The 23,544-nt window shown below is 39.5% G+C and overlaps 1 protein-coding gene across 1 annotated transcript in view; it reads left to right on the top strand.

Annotated features, from left to right (window-relative positions):
* Positions 1 to 23,544, top strand: part of CLEC16A (C-type lectin domain containing 16A) — a 641,924-nt gene that overhangs the window by 167,672 nt on the left and 450,708 nt on the right. The window lies entirely within an intron of this gene.

The raw sequence follows: 23,544 nt of genomic DNA, 5'->3' as shown, positions 1-23,544 counted from the left end.
GCCATTTAAATGGGTTGTTTTTGTTTTAAAGAGCAAAATAATTTATTATATAAAAAAATAAATTTAAAGGAACAATTGCACATACATTTTATATTATGCAGCTTGTATAGCAAATCATTGTAAACACAATAAGGGGAAAACCATTTTTACAGTAGACTGTCCCTTTAAAAAAATATCTTCCCATATGGTGTATATATTTACACCTTTTAGCGTAGCTACAACTACACACAGTATTTTAGGTTAGGTCTGGTAGGAGAGCTAAAGAACTACATTAGTACAGAGCTGCCCAGACTACACCCAGTGACGCACATCTGGCCCTCAGGATGGTGTGTGGCTCTTGGTACCACTGAGCAGAAAACAGACATCATTAGTTAATGAAAAAGCCCTTCCACTCTTCTCATTAGGTGGTCATTGTTGTCAACTATTTGTTGCCATTTTTTTCCTCTGTAAAGCGGCATCTCAAAATGTATTTCTATTTGTGTTGTTGTTTGTTTATGAGAGACCCATAGGGTTGCAGAGTTGCCTTAAATTCTTTCTTTACTCAGAAGGTTTTGTGAGCAGATCATTCTAAGCTGTGAGCAAGCCACGAATATCTGAGTAGTCATTTTCAAAATGTTTACATTTCTCAGGTTATTGCGTCATTGCGGACAGTACTTTTTTTTACACTTGTCAGTTTGTCTTTATTTATAAAAGACCATTTAAGATATGGTGAGTCCACGGCTTGAGTAATTACTGTTTGGAATATCACTCCTGGCCAGCAGGAGGAGGCAAAAAGCACCACAGATAAACTGCTAAGTGTCACTCCCTTACCCACAACCACCAGTCATTCTCTTTGTGTTTGGTGCATAGAGGAGGGGAAGTTTAGGTGTCTGAAGAAAAATTTTGATTTCATCATCAAGCAAGTTTTGGGGTATAGCCGTATTACACGTCATTCCTTGTAGTCGGGTAGTGGTTGCGTTAAAGCAGTTAGGAACTTGTAAAGAGGTACTTTTTTATTGGGACATAGATAATCCTGTTGTATGGGTTTACACTGGGGCATGAAGCAGGCACTGTAGCATGTGTGAGACTAACATTTTAACTCTTTTAAAAAGAAAGGGTAAAATGTTTTTATTAGACTTTATTTTCTGACACATATTTACTTGATAAAACAATACAATTTTAAACTGAAATTAATGCTGAACTTTCTATTTCAGCAGTTTATTCATTTCCCCATTGCTTTAAAATAAAACGATGCAACATTTTAAACTGTCAGGTTTGAAAAAAATTATATTTCTTTCATGTAATTAACAAGAGTCCATGAGCTAGTGACGTATGGGATATACATTCCTACCAGGAGGGGCAAAGTTTCCCAAACCTTAAAATGCCTATAAATACACCCCTCACCACACCCACAAATCAGTTTTACAAACTTTGCCTCCAAGGGAGGTGGTGAAGTAAGTTTGTGCTAGATTCTACGTTGATATGCGCTCCGCAGCAAGTTGGAGCCCGGTTTTCCTCTCAGCGTGCAGTGAATGTCAGAGGGATGTGAGGAGAGTATTGCCTATTGAATGCAGTGATCTCCTTCTACGGGGTCTATTTCATAAGGTTCTCTGTTATCGGTCGTAGAGATTCATCTCTTACCTCCCTTTTCAGATCGACGATATACTCTTATATTTACCATTTCCTCTACTGATTCTCGTTTCAGTACTGGTTTGGCTTTCTACAAACATGTAGATGAGTGTCCTGGGGTAAGTAAGTCTTATTTTCTGTGACACTCTAAGCTATGGTTGGGCACTTTATTTATAAAGTTCTAAATATATGTATTCAAACATTTATTTGCCTTGACTCAGAATGTTCAACTTTCCTTATTTCCAGACAGTCAGTTTCATATTTGGGATTATGCTTTAAATTATCATATTTTGTCTTACCTCAAAAATTTGACTTTTTTCCCTGTGGGCTGTTAGGCTCGCGGGGGCTGAAAATGCTTCATTTTATTGCGTCATTTTTGGCGCGGATTTTTTTGGCGCAAAAATTCATTTCCGTTTCCGGCGTCATACGTGTCGCCGGAAGTTGCGTCATTTTTTGACGTTATTTTGCGCCAAAAATGTCGGCGTTCCGGATGTGGCGTCATTTTTGGCGCCAAAAGCATTTAGGCGCCAAATAATGTGGGCGTCTTATTTGGCGCCAAAAAATATGGGCGTCGCTTTTGTCTCCACATTATTTCAGTCTCATTTTCATTTGCTTCTGGTTGCTAGAAGCTTGATGTTTGGCATTTTTTTCCCATTCCTGAAACTGTCTTATAAGGAATTTGATTTATTTTGCTTTATATGTTGTTTTTTCTCTTACATATTGCAAGATGTCTCACGTTGCATCTGAGCCAGAAGATACTACAGGAAAACCACTGCCTGCTGGATCTACCAAAGCTAAGTGTATCTGCTGTAAACTTTTGGTAGCTATTTCTCCAGCTGTTGTTTGTATTAATTGTCATGACAAACTTGTTAAAGCAGATAATATTTCCTTTAGTGATGTACCATTGCCTGTTGCAGTTCCCTCAACATCTAAGGTGCAGAATGTTCCTGATAACATAAGAGATTTTGTTTCTGAATCCATAAAGAAGGCTTTGTCTGTTATTTCTCCTTCTAGTAAACGTAAAAAGTCTTTTAAATCTTCTCTCTCTACAGATGAATTTTTAAATGAACACCATCATTCTGATTCTTTGGACTCTTCTAGTTCAGAGGATTCTGTCTCAGAGATTGATGCTGATAAATCTTCATATTTATTTAAGATGGAATTTATTCGCTCTTTACTTAAAGAAGTACTAATTGCTTTAGAAATAGAGGATTCTAGTCCTCTTGATACTAATTCTATACGTTTGGATAAGGTTTTTAAAGCTCCTGCGGTTATTCCAGAAGTCTTTCCTGTTCCTAATGCTATTTCTGCAGTAATTGCTAAGGAATGGGATAAATTGGGTAATTCATTTACTCCTTCTAAACGTTTTAAGCAATTATATCCTGTTCCGCCTGACAGGTTAGAATTTTGGGACAAAATCCCTAAAGTTGATGGGGCTATTTCTACCCTTGCTAAACGTACTACCATTCCTACGTCAGATGGTACCTCGTTTAAGGATCCTTTAGATAGAAAAATTGAATCTTTTCTAAGAAAAGCTTATCTATGTTCAGGTAATCTTCTTAGACCTGCTATATCATTGGCTGATGTTGCTGCAGCTTCAACTTTTTGGTTGGAAACTCTAGCGCAACAAGTAACAAATCGTGATTCTCATGATATTATTATTCTTCTCCAGCATGCTAATAATTTCATCTGTGATGCCATTTTTGATATTATTAGAGTTGATGTTAGATTTATGTCTCTGGCTATCTTAGCCAGAAGAGCTTTATGGCTTAAGACTTGGAATGCTGATATGGCTTCTAAATCAACTCTACTTTCCATTTCTTTCCAGGGAAACAAATTATTTGGTTCTCAGTTGGATTCTATTATTTCAACTGTTACTGGTGGGAAAGGAACTTTTTTACCACAGGATTAAAAATCTAAAGGTAAAAACAGGGCTAACAATCGTTTTCGTTCCTTTCGTTTCAACAAAGAACAAAAGCCTGATCCTTCGTCCTCAGGAGCAGTTTCAGTTTGGAAACCATCTCCAGTCTGGAATAAATCCAAGCCTGCTAGAAAGGCAAAGCCTGCTTCTAAGTTCACATGAAGGTACGGCCCTCATTCCAGTTCAGCTGGTAGGGGGCAGGTTACGTTTTTTCAAAGAAATTTGGATCAAATCTGTTCACAATCTTTGGATTCAGAACATTGTTTCAGAAGGGTACAGAATTGGTTTCAAGATGAGACCTCCTGCAAAGAGATTTTTTCTTTCCCATGTCCCAGTAAATCCAGTGAAAGCTCAAGCATTTCTGAATTGTGTTTCAGATCTAGAGTTGGCTGGAGTAATTATGCCAGTTCCAGTTCCGGAACAGGGGATGGGGTTTTATTCAAATCTCTTCATTGTACCAAAGAAGGAGAATTCCTTCAGACCAGTTCTGGATCTAAAATTATTGAATCGTTATGTAAGGATACCAACGTTCAAGATGGTAACTGTAAGGACTATATTGCCTTTTGTTCAGCAAGGGAATTATATGTCCACAATAGATTTACAGGATGCATATCTGCATATTCCGATTCATCCAGATCATTATCAGTTCCTGAGATTCTCTTTTCTAGACAAGCATTACCAATTTGTGGCTCTACCGTTTGGCCTTGCTACAGCTCCAAGAATTTTCACAAAGATTCTCGGTGCCCTTCTGTCTGTAATCAGAGAACAGGGTATTGTGGTATTTCCTTATTTGGACGATATCTTGGTACTTGCTCCGTCTTTACATTTAGCAGAGTCTCATACGAATCGACTTGTGTTGTTTCTTCAAGATCATGGTTGGAGGATCAATTTACCAAAAAGTTCTTTGATTCCTCAAACAAGGGTAACCTTTCTGGGTTTCCAGATAGATTCAGTGTCCATGACTCTGTCTTTAACAGACAAGAGACGTCTAAAATTGATTACAGCTTGTCGAAACCTTCAGTCACAATCATTCCCTTCGGTAGCCTTATGCATGGAAATTCTAGGTCTTATGACTGCTGCATCGGACGCGATCCCCTTTGCTCGTTTTCACATGCGACCTCTTCAGCTCTGTATGCTGAACCAATGGTGCAGGGATTACACGAAGATATCTCAATTAATATCTTTAAAACCGATTGTTCGACACTCTCTAACGTGGTGGACAAATCACCATCGTTTAATTCAGGGGGCTTCTTTTGTTCTTCCGACCTGGACTGTAATTTCAACAGATGCAAGTCTCACAGGTTGGGGAGCTGTGTGGGGATCTCTGACGGCACAAGGAGTTTGGGAATCTCAGGAGGTGAGATTACCAATCAATATTTTGGAACTCCGTGCAATTTTCAGAGCTCTTCAGTTTTGGCCTCTTCTGAAGAGAGAATCGTTCATTTGTTTTCAGACAGACAATGTCACAACTGTGGCATACATCAATCATCAAGGAGGGACTCACAGTCCTCTGGCTATGAAAGAAGTATCTCGAATTTTGGTTTGGGCGGAATCCAGCTCCTGTCTAATCTCTGCGGTTCATATCCCAGGTATAGACAATTGGGAAGCGGATTATCTCAGTCGCCAAACGTTGCATCCGGGCGAATGGTCTCTTCACCCAGAGGTATTTCTTCAGATTGTTCAATTGTGGGGGCTCCCAGAGATAGATCTGATGGCCTCTCATCTAAACAAGAAACTTCCCAGGTATCTGTCCAGATCCCGGGATCCTCAGGCGGAGGCAGTGGATGCATTATCACTTCCTTGGAAGTATCATCCTGCCTATATCTTTCCGCCTCTAGTTCTTCTTCCAAGAGTAATCTCCAAGATTCTGAGGGAATGCTCGTTTGTTCTGCTAATAGCTCCGGCATGGCCTCACAGGTTTTGGTATGCGGATCTTGTCCGGATGGCATCTTGCCAGCCATGGACTCTTCCGTTAAGACCAGACCTTCTGTCACAAGGTCCTTTTTTCCATCCGGATCTGAAATCCTTAAATTTAAAGGTATGGAGATTGAACGCTTGATTCTTGGTCATAGAGGTTTCTCTGACTCCGTGATTAATACTATGTTACAGGCTCGTAAATCTGTATCTCGAGAGATATATTATAGAGTCTGGAAGACTTATATTTCATGGTGTCTTTCTCATCATTTTTCTTGGCATTCTTTTAGAATACCGAGAATTTTACAATTTCTTCAGGATGGTTTGGATAAGGGTTTGTCCGCAAGTTCTTTGAAAGGACAAATCTCTGCTCTTTCTGTTCTTTTTCACAGAAAGATTGCTATTCTTCCTGATATTCATTGTTTTGTACAAGCTTTGGTACGTATAAAACCTGTCATTAAGTCAATTTCTCCTCCTTGGAGTTTGAATTTGGTTCTGGGAGCTCTTCAAGCTCCTCCGTTTGAACCTATGCATTCATTGGACATTAAATTACTTTCTTGGAAAGTTTTGTTCCTTTTGGCCATCTCTTCTGCTAGAAGAGTTTCTGAATTATCTGCTCTTTCGTGTGAGTCTCCTTTTCTGATTTTTCATCAGGATAAGGCGGTGTTGCGAACTTCTTTTGAATTTTTACCTAAAGTTGTGAATTCCAACAACATTAGTAGAGAAATTGTGGTTCCTTCATTATGTCCTAATCCTAAGAATTCTAAGGAGAAATCATTGCATTCTTTGGATGTTGTTAGAGCTTTGAAATATTATGTTGAAGCTACGAAATCTTTCCGTAAGACTTCTAGTCTATTTGTTATCTTTTCCGGTTCTAGGAAAGGCCAGAAAGCTTCTGCTATTTCTTTGGCATCTTGGTTGAAATCTTTAATTCATCTTGCCTATGTTGAGTCGGGTAAAACTCCGCCTCAAAGAATTACAGCTCATTCTACTAGGTCAGTATCTACTTCCTGGGCGTTTAGGAATGAAGCTTCGGTTGACCAGATCTGCAAAGCAGCAACTTGGTCTTCTTTGCATACTTTTACTAAATTCTACCATTTTGATGTATTTTCTTCTTCTGAAGCAGTTTTTGGTAGAAAAGTTCTTCAGGCAGCGGTTTCAGTTTGAATCTTCTGCTTATGTTTTTTGTTAAACTTTATTTTGGGTGTGGATTATTTTCAGCAGGAATTGGCTGTCTTTATTTTATCCCTCCCTCTCTAGTGACTCTTGTGTGGAAAGATCCACATCTTGGGTAGTCATTATCCCATACGTCACTAGCTCATGGACTCTTGTTAATTACATGAAAGAAAACATAATTTATGTAAGAACTTACCTGATAAATTCATTTCTTTCATATTAACAAGAGTCCATGAGGCCCACCCTTTTTTGTGGTGGTTATGATTTTTTTGTATAAAGCACAATTATTCCAATTCCTTATTTTATATGCTTCGCACTTTTTCTTATCACCCCACTTCTTGGCTATTCGTTAAACTGATTTGTGGGTGTGGTGAGGGGTGTATTTATAGGCATTTTAAGGTTTGGGAAACTTTGCCCCTCCTGGTAGGAATGTATATCCCATACGTCACTAGCTCATGGACTCTTGTTAATATGAAAGAAATGAATTTATCAGGTAAGTTCTTACATAAATTATGTTTTCTGTTACCCAGTGTACCAGGAAGTGCTGCATCTCTGTGTCGAAGTAGTAATTTGAGCTCGGCAGTTGTGGTCACATGACCGGCTTTACTTCACAACGTTTCTGAGGAACAAGTTGTTTGATCGATCCTAATTTGGGATGAAAAGTGTATTTCTTTCATGTAATTAGCAAGAGTCCATGAGCTAGTGACGTATGGGATATACATTCCTACCAGGAGGGGCAAAGTTTCCCAAACCTTAAAATGCCTATAAATACACCCCTCACCACACCCACAAATCAGTTTTACAAACTTTGCCTCCTATGGAGGTGGTGAAGTAAGTTTGTGCTAGATTCTACGTTGATATGCGCTCCGCAGCAGGTTGGAGCCCGGTTTTCCTCTCAGCGTGCAGTGAATGTCAGAGGGATGTGAGGAGAGTATTGCCTATTTGAATGCAATGATCTCCTTCTACGGGGTCTATTTCATAGGTTCTCTGTTATCGGTCGTAGAGATTCATCTCTTACCTCCCTTTTCAGATCGACGATATACTCTTATATATATATACCATTACCTTTGCTGATTTTCGTTTCAGTACTGGTTTGGCTTTCTACAAACATGTAGATGAGTGTCCTGGGGTAAGTAAGTCTTATTTTCTGTGACACTCTAAGCTATGGTTGGGCACTTTTTTATAAAGTTCTAAATATATGTATTCAAACATTTATTTGCCTTGACTCAGGATGTTCAACATTCCTTATTTTCAGACAGTCAGTTTCATATTTGGGATAATGCATTTGAATCAATCATTTTTTCTTACCTTAAAAAATTTGACTTTTTCCCTGTGGGCTGTTAGGCTCGCGGGGGCTGAAAATGCTTCATTTTATTGCGTCATTCTTGGCGCTGACTTTTTTGGCGCAAAATTTTTTTCTGTTTCCGGCGTCATACGTGTCGCCGGAAGTTGCATCATTTTTTGACGTTCTTTTGCGTCAAAAGTGTCGGCGTTCCGGATGTGGCGTCATTTTTGGCGCCAAAAGCATTTAGGCGCCAAATAATGTGGGCGTCTTATTTGGCGCTAAAAAAATATGGGCGTCACTTTTGTCTCCACATTATTTAAGTCTCATTATTTATTGCTTCTGGTTGCTAGAAGCTTGTTCACTGGCATTTTTTTCCCATTCCTGAAACTGTCATTTAAGGAATTTGATCAATTTTGCTTTATAAGTTGTTTTTTCTATTACATATCGCAAGATGTTCCACGTTGCAACTGAGTCAGAAGATACTTCAGGAAAATCACTGCCCGGTGCTGGAGCTACCAAAGCTAAGTGTATCACTTTTGGTATCTGTTCCTTCAGCTGTTGTTTGTATTAAATGTTATGACAAACTTGTTAATGCAGATAAAATTTCCTTTAGTACTGTTACATTACCTGTTGCTGTTCCGTCAACATCTAATACTCAGAGTGTTCCTGATAACATAAGAGATTTTGTTTCTAAATCCATTAAGAAGGCTATGTCTGTTATTTCTCCTTCTAGTATACATAAAAGTCTTTTAAAACTTCTCTTTTTTCAGATGAATTTTTAAATGAACATCATCATTCTGATACTGATAATGGTTCTTCTGGTTCAGAGGTTTCTGTCTCAGAGGTTGATGCTGATAAATCTTTGTATTTGTTCAAGATGGAATTTATTCGTTCTTTATTTAAAGAAGTATTAATTGCATTAGAAATAGAGGATTCTGGTCCTCTTGATACTAAAACTAAACGTTTAAATAAGGTTTTTAAATCTCCTGTAGTTATTCCAGAAGTGTTTCCTGTCCCTGATGCTATTTCTGAAGTAATTTCCAGGGAATGGAATAATTTGGGTAATTCATTTACTCCTTTTAAAACGTTTTAAGCAATTATATCCTGTGCCATCTGACAGATTAAAGTTTGGGACAAAATCCCTAAGGTTTATGGGGCTGTCTCTACTCCTGCTATATTTTTAGCGGATGTTGCTGCAGCTTCAACTTTTTGGTTAGAAGCTTTAGCGCAACAAGTAACAGATCATAATTCTCATAGCATTATTATTCTATAATATGCTAATTATTTTATTTGTGATGCCATCTTTGATATCATTAGAATTGATGTCAGGTATATGTCTCTAACTATTTTAGCTTGAAGAGCTTTATGGCTTAAAACTTGGAATGCTGATATGTCTTCTAAGTCAACTTTGCTATCCTTTTCTTTCCAGGGTAATAAATTATTTGGTTCTCAGTTGGATTCTTTTATCTCAACTGTTACTGGAAGGAAGGGAACTTTTTTACCACAGGATAAAAAATCTGAGGTAAATTTAGGTCTAATAATTGTTTTCGTTCCTTTCATCACAACAAGGAACAAAAGCCTGATCCTTCATCCTCAGGAGCGGTATCAGTTTGGAAACCTTCACTTTGGAATAAATCCAAGCCTATAGAAACTCAAAGCCAGCTCCTAAGTCCCCATGAAGGTGCGGCCCTCATTCCAGCTCAGCTGGTATGGGGCAGTTTACGTTCTTTTCAAAGAAATTTGGATCAATTCCGTTCACAATCTCTGGTTTCAGAACATTGTTTCAGAAGGGTACAGAATTGGCTTCAAGTTAAGGCCTCCTGCAAAGAGATTTTTTTCCTTCCCGTGTCCCAGTAAACCCAGCAGAGGCTCAAGCATTTCTGAAATGTGTTTCAGATCTAGAGTTGGCTGGAGTAATTATGCCAGTTCCAGTTCTGGAACAGGGGCTGGGGTTTTATTCTATCTCTTCATTGTACCAAAGAAGGTCAATTCCTTCAGACCAGTTCCGGATCTATCAATATTGAATCGTTATGTAAGGATACCAACATTCAAGATGGTAGCTGTAAGGACTATCCTGCCTTTTGTTCAGCAAGGGCATTATATGTCTACAATGGATTTTCAGGATGCATATCTGCATATTCCGATTCATCCAGATCACTTTTAGTTTCTGAGATTCTCTTTTTTAGACAAGCATTACCAGTTTTGTGGCTCTACCGTTTGGCTTAGCATCAGCTCCAAGAATTTTTACAAAGGTTCTCGGTGCCCTTCTGTCTGTATTCAGAGAACAGGGTATTGGTATTTCCTTATTTGGACGATATCTTGGTACTTGCTCAGTCTTCACATTTAACAGAATCTCATACGAATCGACTTGTGTTGTTTCTTCAAGATCATGGTTGGAGGATCAATTTACTAAAAAGTTCATTGATTCCTCAGACAAGGGTAACCTTTTTAGGTTTTCAGGTAGATTCAGTGTCTATGACTCTGTCTTTGTCAGACAAGAGAAGTCTAATATTGATATTAGCTTGTCAAAACCTTCAGTCACAATCATTCCCTTTGGTAGCCTTATGCATGGAAATTTTAGGTCTTATGACTGCTGCATCGGACGCGATCTCCTTTGCTCATTTTCACATGCGACCTCTGTATGCTGAACCAATGGTGCAGGGATTACACAAAGATATCTCAATTAATATCTTTAAAACCGATTGTACGACACTCTCTGACGTGGTGGACAGATCACCATCGTTTAGTTCAGGGGGCTTCTTTTGTTCTTCCGACCTGGACTGTAATTTCAACAGATGCAAGTCTTACAGGTTGGGGAGCTGTGTGGGGGTCTCTGACAGCACAAGGGGTTTGGGAATCTCAGGAGGTGAGATTACCGATCAATATTTTGGAACTCCGTGCAATTTTCAGAGCTCTTCAGTCTTGGCCTCTTCTGAAGAGAGAATCGTTCATTTGTTTTCAGACAGACAATGTCACAACTGTGGCATACATCAATCATTAAGGAGGGACTCACAGTCCTCTGGCTATGAAAGAAGTATCTCGAATTCTGGTTTGGGCGGAATCCAGCTCCTGTCTAATCTCTGCGGTTCATATTCCAGGAATAGACAATTGGGAAGCGGATTATCTCAGTCGCCAAACGTTGCATCCGGGCGAATGGTCTCTTCACCCAGGGGTATTTCTTCAGATTGTTCAAATGTGGGAGCTTCCAGAAATAGATCTGATGGCGTCTCATCTAAACAAGAAACTTCCCAGGTATCTGTCCAGATCCCGGGATCCTCAGGCGGAAGCAGTGGATGCATTATCACTTCCTTGGAAGTATCATCCTGCCTATATCTTTCCACCTCTAGTTCTTCTTCCAAGAGTAATCTCCAAGATTCTGAAGGAATGCTCGTTTGTTCTGCTGGTAGCTCCAGCATGGCCTCATAGGTTTTGGTGTGCGGATCTTGTCCGGATGGCCTCTTGCCATCCGTGGACTCTTCCGCTAAGACCAGACTTTCTGTCGCAAGGTCCTTTTTTCCATCAGGATCTCAAATCCTTAAATTTAAAGGTATGGAGATTGAACGCTTGATTCTTAGTCAAAGAGGTTTCTCTGACTCTGTGATTAATACTATGTTACAGGCTCGTAAATCTGTATCTAGAGAGGTATATTATAGAGTCTGGAAGACTTTTATTTCTTCGTGTCTTTCTCATCATTTTTCTTGGCATTCTTTTAGAATTCCGAGAATTTTACAATTTCTTCAGGATGGTTTAGATAAAGGTTTATCCGCAAGTTCTTTGAAAGGACAAATCTCTGCTCTTTCTGTTCTTTTTCACAGAAAGATTGCTAATCTTCCTGATATTCATTGTTTTGTACAAGCTTTGGTTCGTATAAAACCTGTCATTAAGTCAATTTCTCCTCCTTGGAGTTTGAATTTGGTTCTGGGGGCTCTTCAAGCTCCTCTTTTTGAACCCATGCATTCATTGGACATTAAATTACTTTCTTGGAAAGTTTTGTTCCTTTTGGCGATCTCTTCTGCCAGAAGAGTCTCTGAATTATCTGCTCTTTCTTGCGAATCTCCTTTTCTGATTTTTCATCAGGATATGGCGGTGTTGCAAACTTCTTTTGAATTTTTACCTAAGGTTGTGAATTCCAACAACATTAGTAGAGAAATTGTGGTTCCCTCATTATGTCCTAATCCTAAGAATTCTAAGGAGAAATCGTTGCATTCTTTGGATGTTGTTAGAGCTTTGAAATATTATGTTGAAGCTACTAAGTCTTTCCGAAAGACTTCTAGTCTATTTGTTATCTTTTCCGGTTCTAGAAAAGGCCAGAAAAATTCTGCCATTTCTTTGGCATCTTGGTTGAAATCTTTAATTCATCATGCCTATGTCGAGTCGGGTAAAACTCCGCCTCAAAGGATTACAGCTCATTCTACTAGGTCAGTTTCTACTTCCTGGGCGTTTAGGAATGAAGCTTCGGTTGATCAGATTTGCAAAGCAGCAACTTGGTCCTCTTTGCATACTTTTACTAAATTCTACCATTTTGATGTATTTTCTTCTTCTGAAGCAGTTTTTGGTAGAAAAGTACTTCAGGCAGCTGTTTCAGTTTGAATCTTCTGCTTATGTTTTCATTTAAACTTTATTTTGGGTGTGGATTATTTTCAGCAGGAATTGGCTGTCTTTATTTTATCCCTCCCTCTCTAGTGACTCTTGCGTGGAAAGATCCACATCTTGGGTAGTCATTATCCCATACGTCACTAGCTCATGGACTCTTGCTAATTACATGAAAGAAAACATAATTTATGTAAGAACTTACCTGATAAATTCATTTCTTTCATATTAGCAAGAGTCCATGAGGCCCACCCTTTTTGTGGTGGTTATGATTTTTTTGTATAAAGCACAATTATTCCAATTCCTTATTTTATATGCTTTCGCACTTTTTTCTTATCACCCCACTTCTTGGCTATTCGTTAAACTGATTTGTGGGTGTGGTGAGGGGTGTATTTATAGGCATTTTAAGGTTTGGGAAACTTTGCCCCTCCTGGTAGGAATGTATATCCCATACGTCACTAGCTCATGGACTCTTGCTAATATGAAAGAAATGAATTTATCAGGTAAGTTCTTACATAAATTATGTTTTTTTCCTTGGCTTATTTTAATTGAATATTAAAAGCTTTAAACTTATCTGTACCAGTTTATTTACTGTTTTGCAAGATGTCTGATATGGAACAAGAGCCTGCTCTCATGAATTCATGCTTTTTATGTTTAGATGCACTGTATGCATAAATTGCAGCTCCTATGCAATTTTGTTCTTCATGTGTCAAGAAAACCTTGCAAAATAAAGGTAACATGTTTGAGCCTAATGTCTCTCAGGATGCTGTTAAAATAATACCTCAGCTTTCTCCTGCTACGCCTCAATGGCGTCGCATGCAATGCCCTGCGGTTCCTCTATCACTCCTAGTGGAGTTTATTTGAAAGCAGAAATTGCTGCTCATGTTTCTTCAGTGGTATCTGTGGCATTAGCTGCCATTCCCAGACTACAGGGAAAACCCAAGAGGAAAACTAGAAATTCAGAAAGTAAGGTGGCTGTCCTCAGTTCTGCTTCCCAAGTTGCCCTTTCTCATAAGTCTGATGAGGAAGATACGGGACTTTCTGATGGGGAAATCTCAGATTCGAACAGTATAATTCCTTCTTCTGAGAATGAGGTGGTATCCTTCAGATTTAAGCTTGAACACCTTTGTGTATTGTTAAAGGAGGTTTTAGCTACTTTAGATGACTCCGATGCCCCTGTTGTTGTCACTCCTAAGAAATCTAGTAAACGTAATAGTTTTTTTGATGAACCTTCCACTTCAGAGGTTTTTCCTGTGCCAGACCGTGCAAGGGAGATTATCTCACAGGAATGGGAGAAACCAGGGGTGTCTTTTTTTTCCCCGTCTCCCATTTTTAAGAAAATGTTTCCTGTCAAGGACTCCATTAAAGACCCTTGGTATACTGTACCTAAAGTTGAAGGGGCCATTTCCACTCTGGCTAAGATAACCACTATTCCTATTGCTGCTCTTTTAAGGATCCGATGGACAAGAAGCTGGATGCTTATTTAACAAAAAATTATGTTCATCAAGGTCTCCAATTGCAACCCGTGGTGTGTATTGTCACCGTGACTAGTGTGGCATCTTATTGGTTTGACGCCTTATCCGATTCTCTTCAAGTAGAGACTTCCTTGGATGAAATTCAAGATAGGATTAAAGCTCTTAAATTGGCCAATTCCTTTATTGCAGATGCCATTTTACGCCTACAGGGCATTATGGTTGAAATCCTAGTCTGCGTATGTTTCCTCTAAAGTCAAGCTTCTGGCGATTCCTTACAAGGGCAAAACCTTGTTTGGACCCGGTTTGGCAGAAATTATCTCTGATATTATGGTTTGAAAAGTCTTATGGGTCTTATGGGTCTTTTCTACCTCAAGATAAGAAGAATAGGCCTAAAGGACGTCAGAGTAATTTTCGTTTCTTCAGAGGAAAGCCTTCCCCTTCTTCTTCGAAGCAGGAACATTCCAAGTCTTCTTGGAAACCCAATCAGTCTTGGAATAAGGGGAAACAATCAAAGAAACCCGCAGCTGATTCCAAATCAGCATGAAGGGTTTGCCCCCGATCCGGGATCAGATCAGGTGGGGGCATACTTTTTCAGTTATCTCAAACCTGGATACGAGATGTCCCAGATCCCTGGAGTGTGGACATAGTATCCCAGGGTTACAAATTGGAATTCAAGACTTTTCCTCCCAAAGGGAGATTCCATCTCTTAAGATTATCTGCAGACCAGATAAAGAGAGACGCGTTCTTGAAATGTATACAACATATTTCCTCCTTGTGAGTGATAGTTTCAGTTTCAGTGCATGAACAGGGTCTCTACTCCAACCTATTTGTGATTCCCAAAAAAAGAGGGAACTTTCCATCCCATTCTAGACTTGAAGTGTCTAAACAAGTTTCTCAAAGTTCTATCCTTCAAGATGGAGACTATATGCTCCATTCTTCCTTTAGTACAAGAGGGTCAGTTCATGACAACCATAGACCTAAAGGATGCATATCTTCAAGTTCCTATTCACAGGGACATCACAGATTCCTGAGATTTGCCTTTCTGGACAAACATTTCCAGTTTGTGGCCCTTCCATTTTGTCTAGCCATGGCTCCAAGAATTTTTTTCAAATCATTTTTTGGCAGTGATCCGTTCTCGTGAAATTGCTGTGGCACCCTACCTGGATGACATATTGGTTCAGGCGCCATCTTTTCATCAAGCAAAATCACACACAGAGATATTGTTGTCTTTTCTTCGTTCCCTTGGATGGAATGTGAATCTGGAAAAAAGCTCCCTTTCCTCTGCTACAAGAGTAGCGTTCTTAGAGACAGAGGTCTGGAAAAACAAAATTTCCTCTTGTCTCTCTCTTCAGGCTACTGCTCATCCTTCAGTGGCTCAATGTATGGAGGTAATCGGTCTGATGGTGGCTTCCATGGAAAGCATTCCATTTGCTTGATTCCATTTAAGAGCTCTCCAGTTGTGTATGCTCAGACAGTGGAATGGTGACTATGCGGATCTATCTCAGAGAATAGAGTTTGATCAGCCGTCAAGGGACTCTCTCCCGTGGTGGATTTCTCAGGAACTTCTCTTTCAGGGCACATGCTTTCGGCGACCTTCCTGGATGATTGTGACCACGGACGCCAGGCTGCTGGGCTGGAGAGCAGTCTGGAACTCGTTAAAAGCTCAGGGCCTTTGGACTCGGCAAGTCTGCTCTTCCCATCAACATCTTGGAGTTGAGAGTGATTTACAATGCTCTATTAGCTTGGCCTCAGTTGTCCTCAGCCCAGTTTATCAGGTTGCAGTCAGACAACATAACCTCTGTGGCTTACATCAATCACCAGGGAGGAACTCAGAGTTCCTTAGCCAAGAAGGAGGTTACTCGGATTCTTCAGTGGGACAGACTTTTCATCCCGGGGAGTGGTAACTCCATCTGGAGGTGTTTTCAAGGTTAGCTCTCAAATTGGGGGTGCCAGAGTTATATTTGATGGAGGCCCGTCAGAACGCCAAGCTTCCAGGGTACGGTTCAAGATCAAGAGATTTGCAGGCAGTTCTGATAAATACTCTGGCAGTTCTTTGGGTTTTCAGGTTGGCATACCTGTTTCCTCAGTTTGCTCTCCTTGCACGAGTCATTGCTCGTATCAAACAAGAGACGGCGTTAGTGATTCTAATATCCCCTGCGTGGCCTCGCAGGATCTGGTTTGCAGACCTATTGGAGATGTTATCTCTCCCACCTTGGAGACTATCTCTGAGAAAGGACCTCCTGGTTCAGGGTCCCTTCCTTCATCCAAATCTCATTTCTCTGAAGCTGACTGCTTGGAGATTGAACGCTTAATTCTGTCTAAGCATGGTTTTTCTGAGTCGGTCATCGAGACCATGATTCAGGTTTGCAAGCCTGTTACTAGAAAGATTTACTATAAGATATCGATTATATACCTTTATTGTTGTGAATCCCATGGCTACTCTTGGAGTAGAATTAGAATTCCTAGAATTTTATCTTTTCTTCAGGAAGGCCTGGAGAAGGGATTGTCAGTAAGTACCCTGAACGGTTAGATTTCTGCTTTATCTGTTTTACTAAATAAACGTTTGGCGGATGTTCCAGATGTGCAATCTTTTTGTCAGGCTTTGGTCAAAATCAGGCCTGTCTTTGTCTGTTGCTCCTCCTTGTAGCCTTAACCTTGTTCTTAAAGTTTTACAGCTGGCTCCGTTTGAGCCGTTGCATTCCATAGACATTAAGTTGTTATCTTGGAAGGTTATGTTTCTTGTTGCTATCTCTTCTGCTCGAGGATTCTCGGAAACTCTCAGCTTTGCAGTGTGATTCCCCCTTTCTTATTTTTCATGCAGATAAGGCGGTTCTTCGTACTAAGTTAGGTTTCCTTCCTAAGGTTGTTGCTAATAGAAATATCAATCAGGAAATTGTTGTTCCCTCTCTGTGTCCTAATTCTTCTTCTTCCAACGAACGTTTGTTACACAATTTGGATGTTGTACGTGCTCTTAAATTCTACTTACAGGCGACTAAGGATTTTCGCCAGTCCTCTGCCCTCTTTGTCTGTTTCTCTGGAAAATGTAAAGATCAGAAAGCTACTGCTACTACTCTTTCTTTTTGGTTATGAAGTATAATTCGTTTGACTTATGAGACTGCTGGACTGCAGCCTCCTGAGAGAATTATGGCTCATTCCACAAAAGCTGTTTCCTCTTCTTGGGCTTTCAAAAATGAACCTTCTGTGGAACAAATTTGCAAGGCTGCAATTTGGTCTTCTCTGCATACTTTTTCCAAATTTTCCAAATTTGATACTTTTGCGTCTGCTGAGGCTTCTTTTGGGAGAAAAGTTCTTCAAGCGGTGGTGCCTTCTGTTTAGGACTGCCTGTCTTGTCCTTCCCTATTTATCCGTGTCCTCTAGCTTGGGTTTTGGTTTCCAACAGTAATTACTCAAGCCGTGGACTCACCATATCTTACCTGATAAATTTATTTATTTTCGGATACGGTGAGTCCACAGCCCCACCCTTTATTTTAAGACAGTTGTTCTTTTGACTATAAACTCAGGCACCTCTACACCTTGTGTTACTCCTTTTTCTCCATTTCCCTTCGGTCGAATGACTGGGGGTTGTGGGTAACAGTTTAACTGTGGTGCTCTTTGCCTCCTCCTGCTGACCAGGAGTGATATTCCCAACAGTAATTACTCAAGCCGTGGACTCACCATATCTGGAAAGAAATATTTATCAGGTAAGCATAAATTTTGTTTTTTCATAATCTAAAAATATATATTAATAAAAAAAAAAAATCTATGTAATAACACTCTGAATTTCAATTAAGCAGTAGCTTTTTTCTTACAAATATCAAAATGTCTTACATTTCCCTCTCCCCTCTATCATGTGATAGCTATCAGCCAATTACAGACTCATTTACATATGCACATGCTCAGTAGTAGCTGGTGCCTCAGAAAGTGTGCGTATTAAAAGACTGTGCACGATTTGATAATGGAAGTAAATTGTAAAGGTTATAAAGCTGCACACTCCATCTGAATCATGAAAGTATCATTTTGTCAGTTGTGTTCCTTGCCTGTTAATATTACAGGTGACTTTTTACATAGAAATGTTACTTTTTAACGTATTCTTGGATAGTTTCACAGGCCGCACCATGAGCACAGTGTAATGGGCAGCTCATTTATCTTTGTGCAGCTGCCAGTGTGAGCTGCCTGTTCGGTTTCTCTAAGCAAACTTGCCCTGTTTACCAAGGCCGGGCACACAATGCTACAGAGGTACACTTCTCAGTGGCCGTCCCCTGCTGAAAAATAACAAAAAACTAAAACACTGTGGATTTTGGTGGCGGCTTTGGAAGTCTTCCAGGATCACTGTTAAAAACTTAAACTTCTTTAGTGCTTATGATTTAAACGAGCCATAAATAGATAAATAGAAATAGACTAATAAAATAAAGAGTAACAAATTTTTTGCTGCTCCTTTAAAGGGACAGTCTACTCCAGAATTTGTATTGTTTAAAAAGATAGATAATCCCTTTATTACCCATTCCCAAATTTTGCATAACCAACATTGTTATATTAATACATTTTTACCTCTGTAATTACATTGTATCTAAGCCTCGGCAGACTGCCCCCTTATTTCAGTTCTTCTTTTCTTTCATGTAATTGGCAAGAGTCCATGAGCTAGTGACGTATGGGATATACAATCCTACCAGGAGGGGCAAAGTTTCCCAAACCTCAAAATGCCTATAAATACACCCCTCACCACACCCACAATTCAAGTTCACAAACTTTGCCTCCTATGGAGGTGGTGAAGTAAGTTTGTGGTAAGATTTCTACGTTGACATGCGCTTCTCAGCATTTTGAAGCCCGATTCCTCTCAGTGTACAGCGAATGTCAGAGGGACGTGAAGAGAGTATCACCTATTGAATGCAATGATTTTCCTAACGGGGGTCTTTTTCATAGGTTCTCTGTTATCGGTCGTAGAGATTCATCTCCTACCTCCCTTTTCAGATCGACGATATACTCTCATATACCATTACCTCTACAGATAACTGTTTCAGTACTGGTTTGGCTATCTGCTATATGTGGATGGGTGTCTTTTGGTAAGTATGTTTTTATTTCTTAAGACACCTCAGCTATGGTTTGGCACTTTATGCATTTATATAAAGTTCTAAATATATGTATTGTACTTATATTTGCCATGAGTCAGGTTCATGTATTTCCTTTTGCAGATTGTCAGTTTCATATTTGGGGAAAGTTAATATTAAGAAATATTTTTCTTACCTGGGGTTTAGTCTTTTTTTCAATTGACTACTTTGTTTCAAATTGCGGGCTGACTTAGGCTCACGGGTGCGCCAAATGCTACACTTTATTGCATCATTCTTGGCGCGAGAATTTTTTGGCGCGAAAGGCACTTCAGTTGATGCAAGTTCGTCATTTCCGGCGTCGTAATTGACGCAGAGGTTTCACACAGGGTTGCGTCGTTAGTGACGCGAGTGTGTCATTTCCGGATATTGTTGGCGCAAAACTTTTTTTCAGTTACGCCAATCTTTTTTCATTATTTTTTGCCTCTTGCCTTTTTCTATGTCAGAGGGCTATGCTATTTGCATTTTTTCCCATTCCTGAAACTGTCATATAAGGAAATTGATAATTTTGCTTTATATGTTGTTTTTTCTTTTACATTTTGCAAGATGTCTCAATCTGATCCTGCCTCAGAAGTATCTGTTGGAACTTTGCTGCCTGACATTGGTTCTACCAAAGCTAAGTGCATTTGTTGTAAAATTGTGAAGATTATATCTCCTAATGTCATTTGTATTAGTTGTCAAGATAAACTTTTACATGCAGATAGTGCGTCCATCTGTAATAGTACATTGCCGGTTGCAGTTCCTTCAACTTCTAATGTACATGTTATACCTATGAATTTTAAAGAATTTGTTACTGATTCTATTCAGACGGCTTTGTCTGCATTTCCACCTTCTAATAAGCGTAAGAGGTCTTTTAAAACTTCTCATAAAGTTGATGAAATTTCAAATGACCGACAACATAATGAATTATCCACCTCTGATGAGGATCTATTTAATTCAGAAGATCCTTCCTCGGATATTGACACTGACAAATCTACTTATTTATTTAAAATGGAGTATATGCGTTCTTTGTTAAAAGAAGTGTTAATTACTTTGGATATTGAGGAAGCTAGTCCTCTTGATATTAAAACCAGTAAACGTTTAAATTCTGTTTTTAAACCTCCTGTGGTTACTCCAGAGCTTTTTCCTATTCCTGATGCTATTTCTGATATGATTTCTAAGGAATGGAATAAGCCGGGTACTCCTTGTAATCCTTCTGCAAAGTTTAAAAAATTGTATCCTTTACCAGCAATTTCAATAGTTTTGGGAAAAGATCCCCAAAGTTGATGGGGCTCTTTCTACTCTTGCTAAATGAACCACTATTCCTATGGAAGATAGTACTTCCTTTAAGGATCCTTTAGATAGGAAGCTTGAATCTTATCTAAGGAAAGCCTATTTATATTCAGGTCATCTTCTTAGGCCTGCAATTTCTTTGGCTGATGTTGCAGCTGCTTCAACTTTTTGGTTGGAGAATTTAGCGCAACAAGAATTGGATTCTGACTTTTATAGCATTGTTCGTTTACTGCAACATGCTAATCAATTTATTTGTGATGCTATTTTTGATATTATCAAAATTGATGTTAGATCCATGTCTTTAGCTATTTTAGCTAGAAGAGCTTTGTGGCTTAAATTTTGGAATGCTGATATGACATCTAAGTCTAGATTACTATCTCTTTCTTTCCAAGGTAATAATTTAATAATTTATTTTGTTCTCAGTTGGATTCTATTATTTCAACTGTTACTGGGGGGGAGGGAGTGTTTTTGCCTCAGGATAAAAAACCTAAGGGTAAATCTAAGGCTTCGTTCCTTTCGTCAAAATAAGGAAAAAAAACTAATCCTTCCCCCAAGGAATCTGTTTCCAATTGGAAACCTTCCTCAAATTGGAATAAATCCAAGCCTTTTAAGAAACCAAAGTCAACACCTAAGTCCGCATGAAGGTGCGGCCCTCATTCCAGCTCAGCTTGTAGGGGGCAGATTAAGGTTTTTCAATGATGTTTGGGCAAATTCTGTCCAAAATCAATGGATTCAGAGCATTGTCTCTCAGGGCTACCAAATAGGATTCAGAGTAAGACCTCCTGTGAGAAGATTTTTTCTCTCACGCATCCCAGTGAATCCAGTAAAAGCCCAGACTTTCCTGAAGTGTGTTTAAGACCTGGAGGTTTCAGGGGTAATCATGCCGGTTCCTTTTCAGGAACAAGGTCTGGGGTTTTATTCAAATCTATTTCATTATCCCATAGAAGGAAAATTCATTCAGACCAATCCTGGATCTGAAAATTTTGAATCGTTATGTAAGAGTACCAACTTTCAAGATGGTGACTATAAGGACTATTCTGCCTTTTGTTCAGCAAGGACATTATATGTCTACAATAGACTTGCAGGATGCTTATCTTCATATTCCGATTCATCTAGAACATTATCAGTTCCTGAGATTCTCTTTTCTAGACAAGCATTACCAATTTGTTGCTCTTCCGTTTGGCCTAGCAACAGCTCCAACAATCTTTTCAAAGGTTCTGGGTGTCCTACTCTCTGTAATCAGAGAACAGGGTATTGCTGTGTTTCCTTATTTGGACGATATCTTGGTACTAGCTCAGTCTTTACGTTCTGAAGAATCTCACATGAATCAACTAGTGTTGTTTCTTCGAAAACATGGTTGGAGGATCAATTTACCAAAATGTTTTTGATTTCTCAGACAAGGGTCACCTTTTTAGGTTACCAGATAAGATTCAGTGTCCATGACTCTGTCTCTAACAGACAAGAGACGTTTGAAATTGGTAGCAGCATGTCGGCACCTTCAGTCTCAGTCATTCCCTTCCGTGGCTATGTGCATGGAAGTTTTAGGCCTCATGACTGCAGCATCGGACGCCATTCCTTTTACTCGTTTTCACATGAGACCTCTCCAGCTTTGCATGCTGAATCAATGGTGCTGGGATTATACAAAGATATCACAATTAATATCCTTAAATCCCAATGTTCGACACTCTCTGACGTGGTGGTTAAATCACCAGCGTTTAGTTCAAGGGGCCTCTTTTGTTCGGCCAACCTGGAGTGTGATCACAACAGACGCAAGTCTTTCAGGTTGGGGAGCTGTCTGGGGATCTCTGACAGCACAAGGGGTTTGAAAAATTTTAAGAGGCGAGATTACCAATCAATATTTTAGAACTCCGTGCAATTCTCAGAGCTCTTCAGTTTTGGCCTCTGTTGAAGAGAGAACCGTTCATTTGTTTTCAGACAGACAATATCACAATGGTGGCATATGTCAATCATCAGGGTGGGACTCACAGTCCCTAAGCTATGAAAGAAGTATCTTGGATACTTGTTTGGGTGGAATCCAGCTCCTGTCTAATTTCTGCGTTTCATATCCCAGGTGTAGACAATTGGGAGGCAGATTATCTCAGCCGTCAGACTTTACATCCAGGGGAGTGGTCTGTCCATCCGGATGTGTTTTCTCAGATTGTTCAGATGTGGGGTCTTCCAGAAATAGATCTGATGGCTTCTAAACTAAACAAGAAACTTCCCAGATACCTGTCCAGGTCCAGGGATTATCAGGCGGAAGCAGTAGATGCGCTGACATTTCCTTGGTGTTATCAACCTGCTTATATCTTCCCGCCTCTAGTTCTTCTTCCAAGAGTTATCTCCAAAATCATAATGGAACAATCATTTGTGTTGCTGGTGGCTCCAGCATGGCCCCACAGATTTTGGTATGCGGATCTTGTTCGGATGTCCAGTTGCCAACCTTTGCCACTTCCGTTAAGGCCGGACCTACTGTCTCGCGGTCTGTTTTTCCATCAGGATCTCAAATCATTAAATTTGAAGGTATGGAAATTGAACGCTTAGTACTAAGTCATAGAGGATTCTCTGACTCCGTAATTAATACTATGTTACAAATCTCTGCTCTTTCTGTTTTATTTCACAGAAAGATTGCTAATCTTCCTGATATTCACTGTTTCGTACAGGCTTTAGTTCGTATTAAGCCTGTCATTAAATCAATTTCTCCTCCTTGGAGTCTTAATTTGGTTTTGAAGGAGTTACAGGCTCCTCCTTTTGAGCCTATGCATTCTTTGGATATTAAACTACTTTCTTGGAAACTGTTGTTCCTTTTGGCTATCTCTTCTGCTAGAAGAGTTTCTGAGCTATCTGCTCTTTCTTGTGAATCTCCTTTTCTGATTTTTCATCAGGATAAGGCGGTTTTGCGGACTTCATTTGAATTTTTACCTAAGGTTGTGAATTCTAACAACATTAGTAGAGAAATTGTTGTCCCTTCCTTGTGTCCTAATCCTAAGAATCCTTTAGAAAGATCCTTACATTCTTTGGATGTGGTGAGAGCTTTGAAATATTATGTTGAAGCTACTAAAGATTTCAGGAAGACTTCTAGTCTATTTGTTATTTTTTCTGGTCCTAGGAAAGGTCAGAAGGCCTCTATTTCCTTGGCCTCTTGGTTAAAGCTTTTGATTCATCAAGCTTATTTGGAGTCGGGTCAAGCCCCGCCTCAGAGAA

The sequence above is a fragment of the Bombina bombina genome, chromosome 11, assembly GCF_027579735.1.
Source record: "Bombina bombina isolate aBomBom1 chromosome 11, aBomBom1.pri, whole genome shotgun sequence".
Classification (NCBI taxonomy): Eukaryota; Metazoa; Chordata; class Amphibia; order Anura; family Bombinatoridae; genus Bombina; species Bombina bombina.
This window is presented reverse-complemented; position numbering and strand designations above follow the sequence as displayed.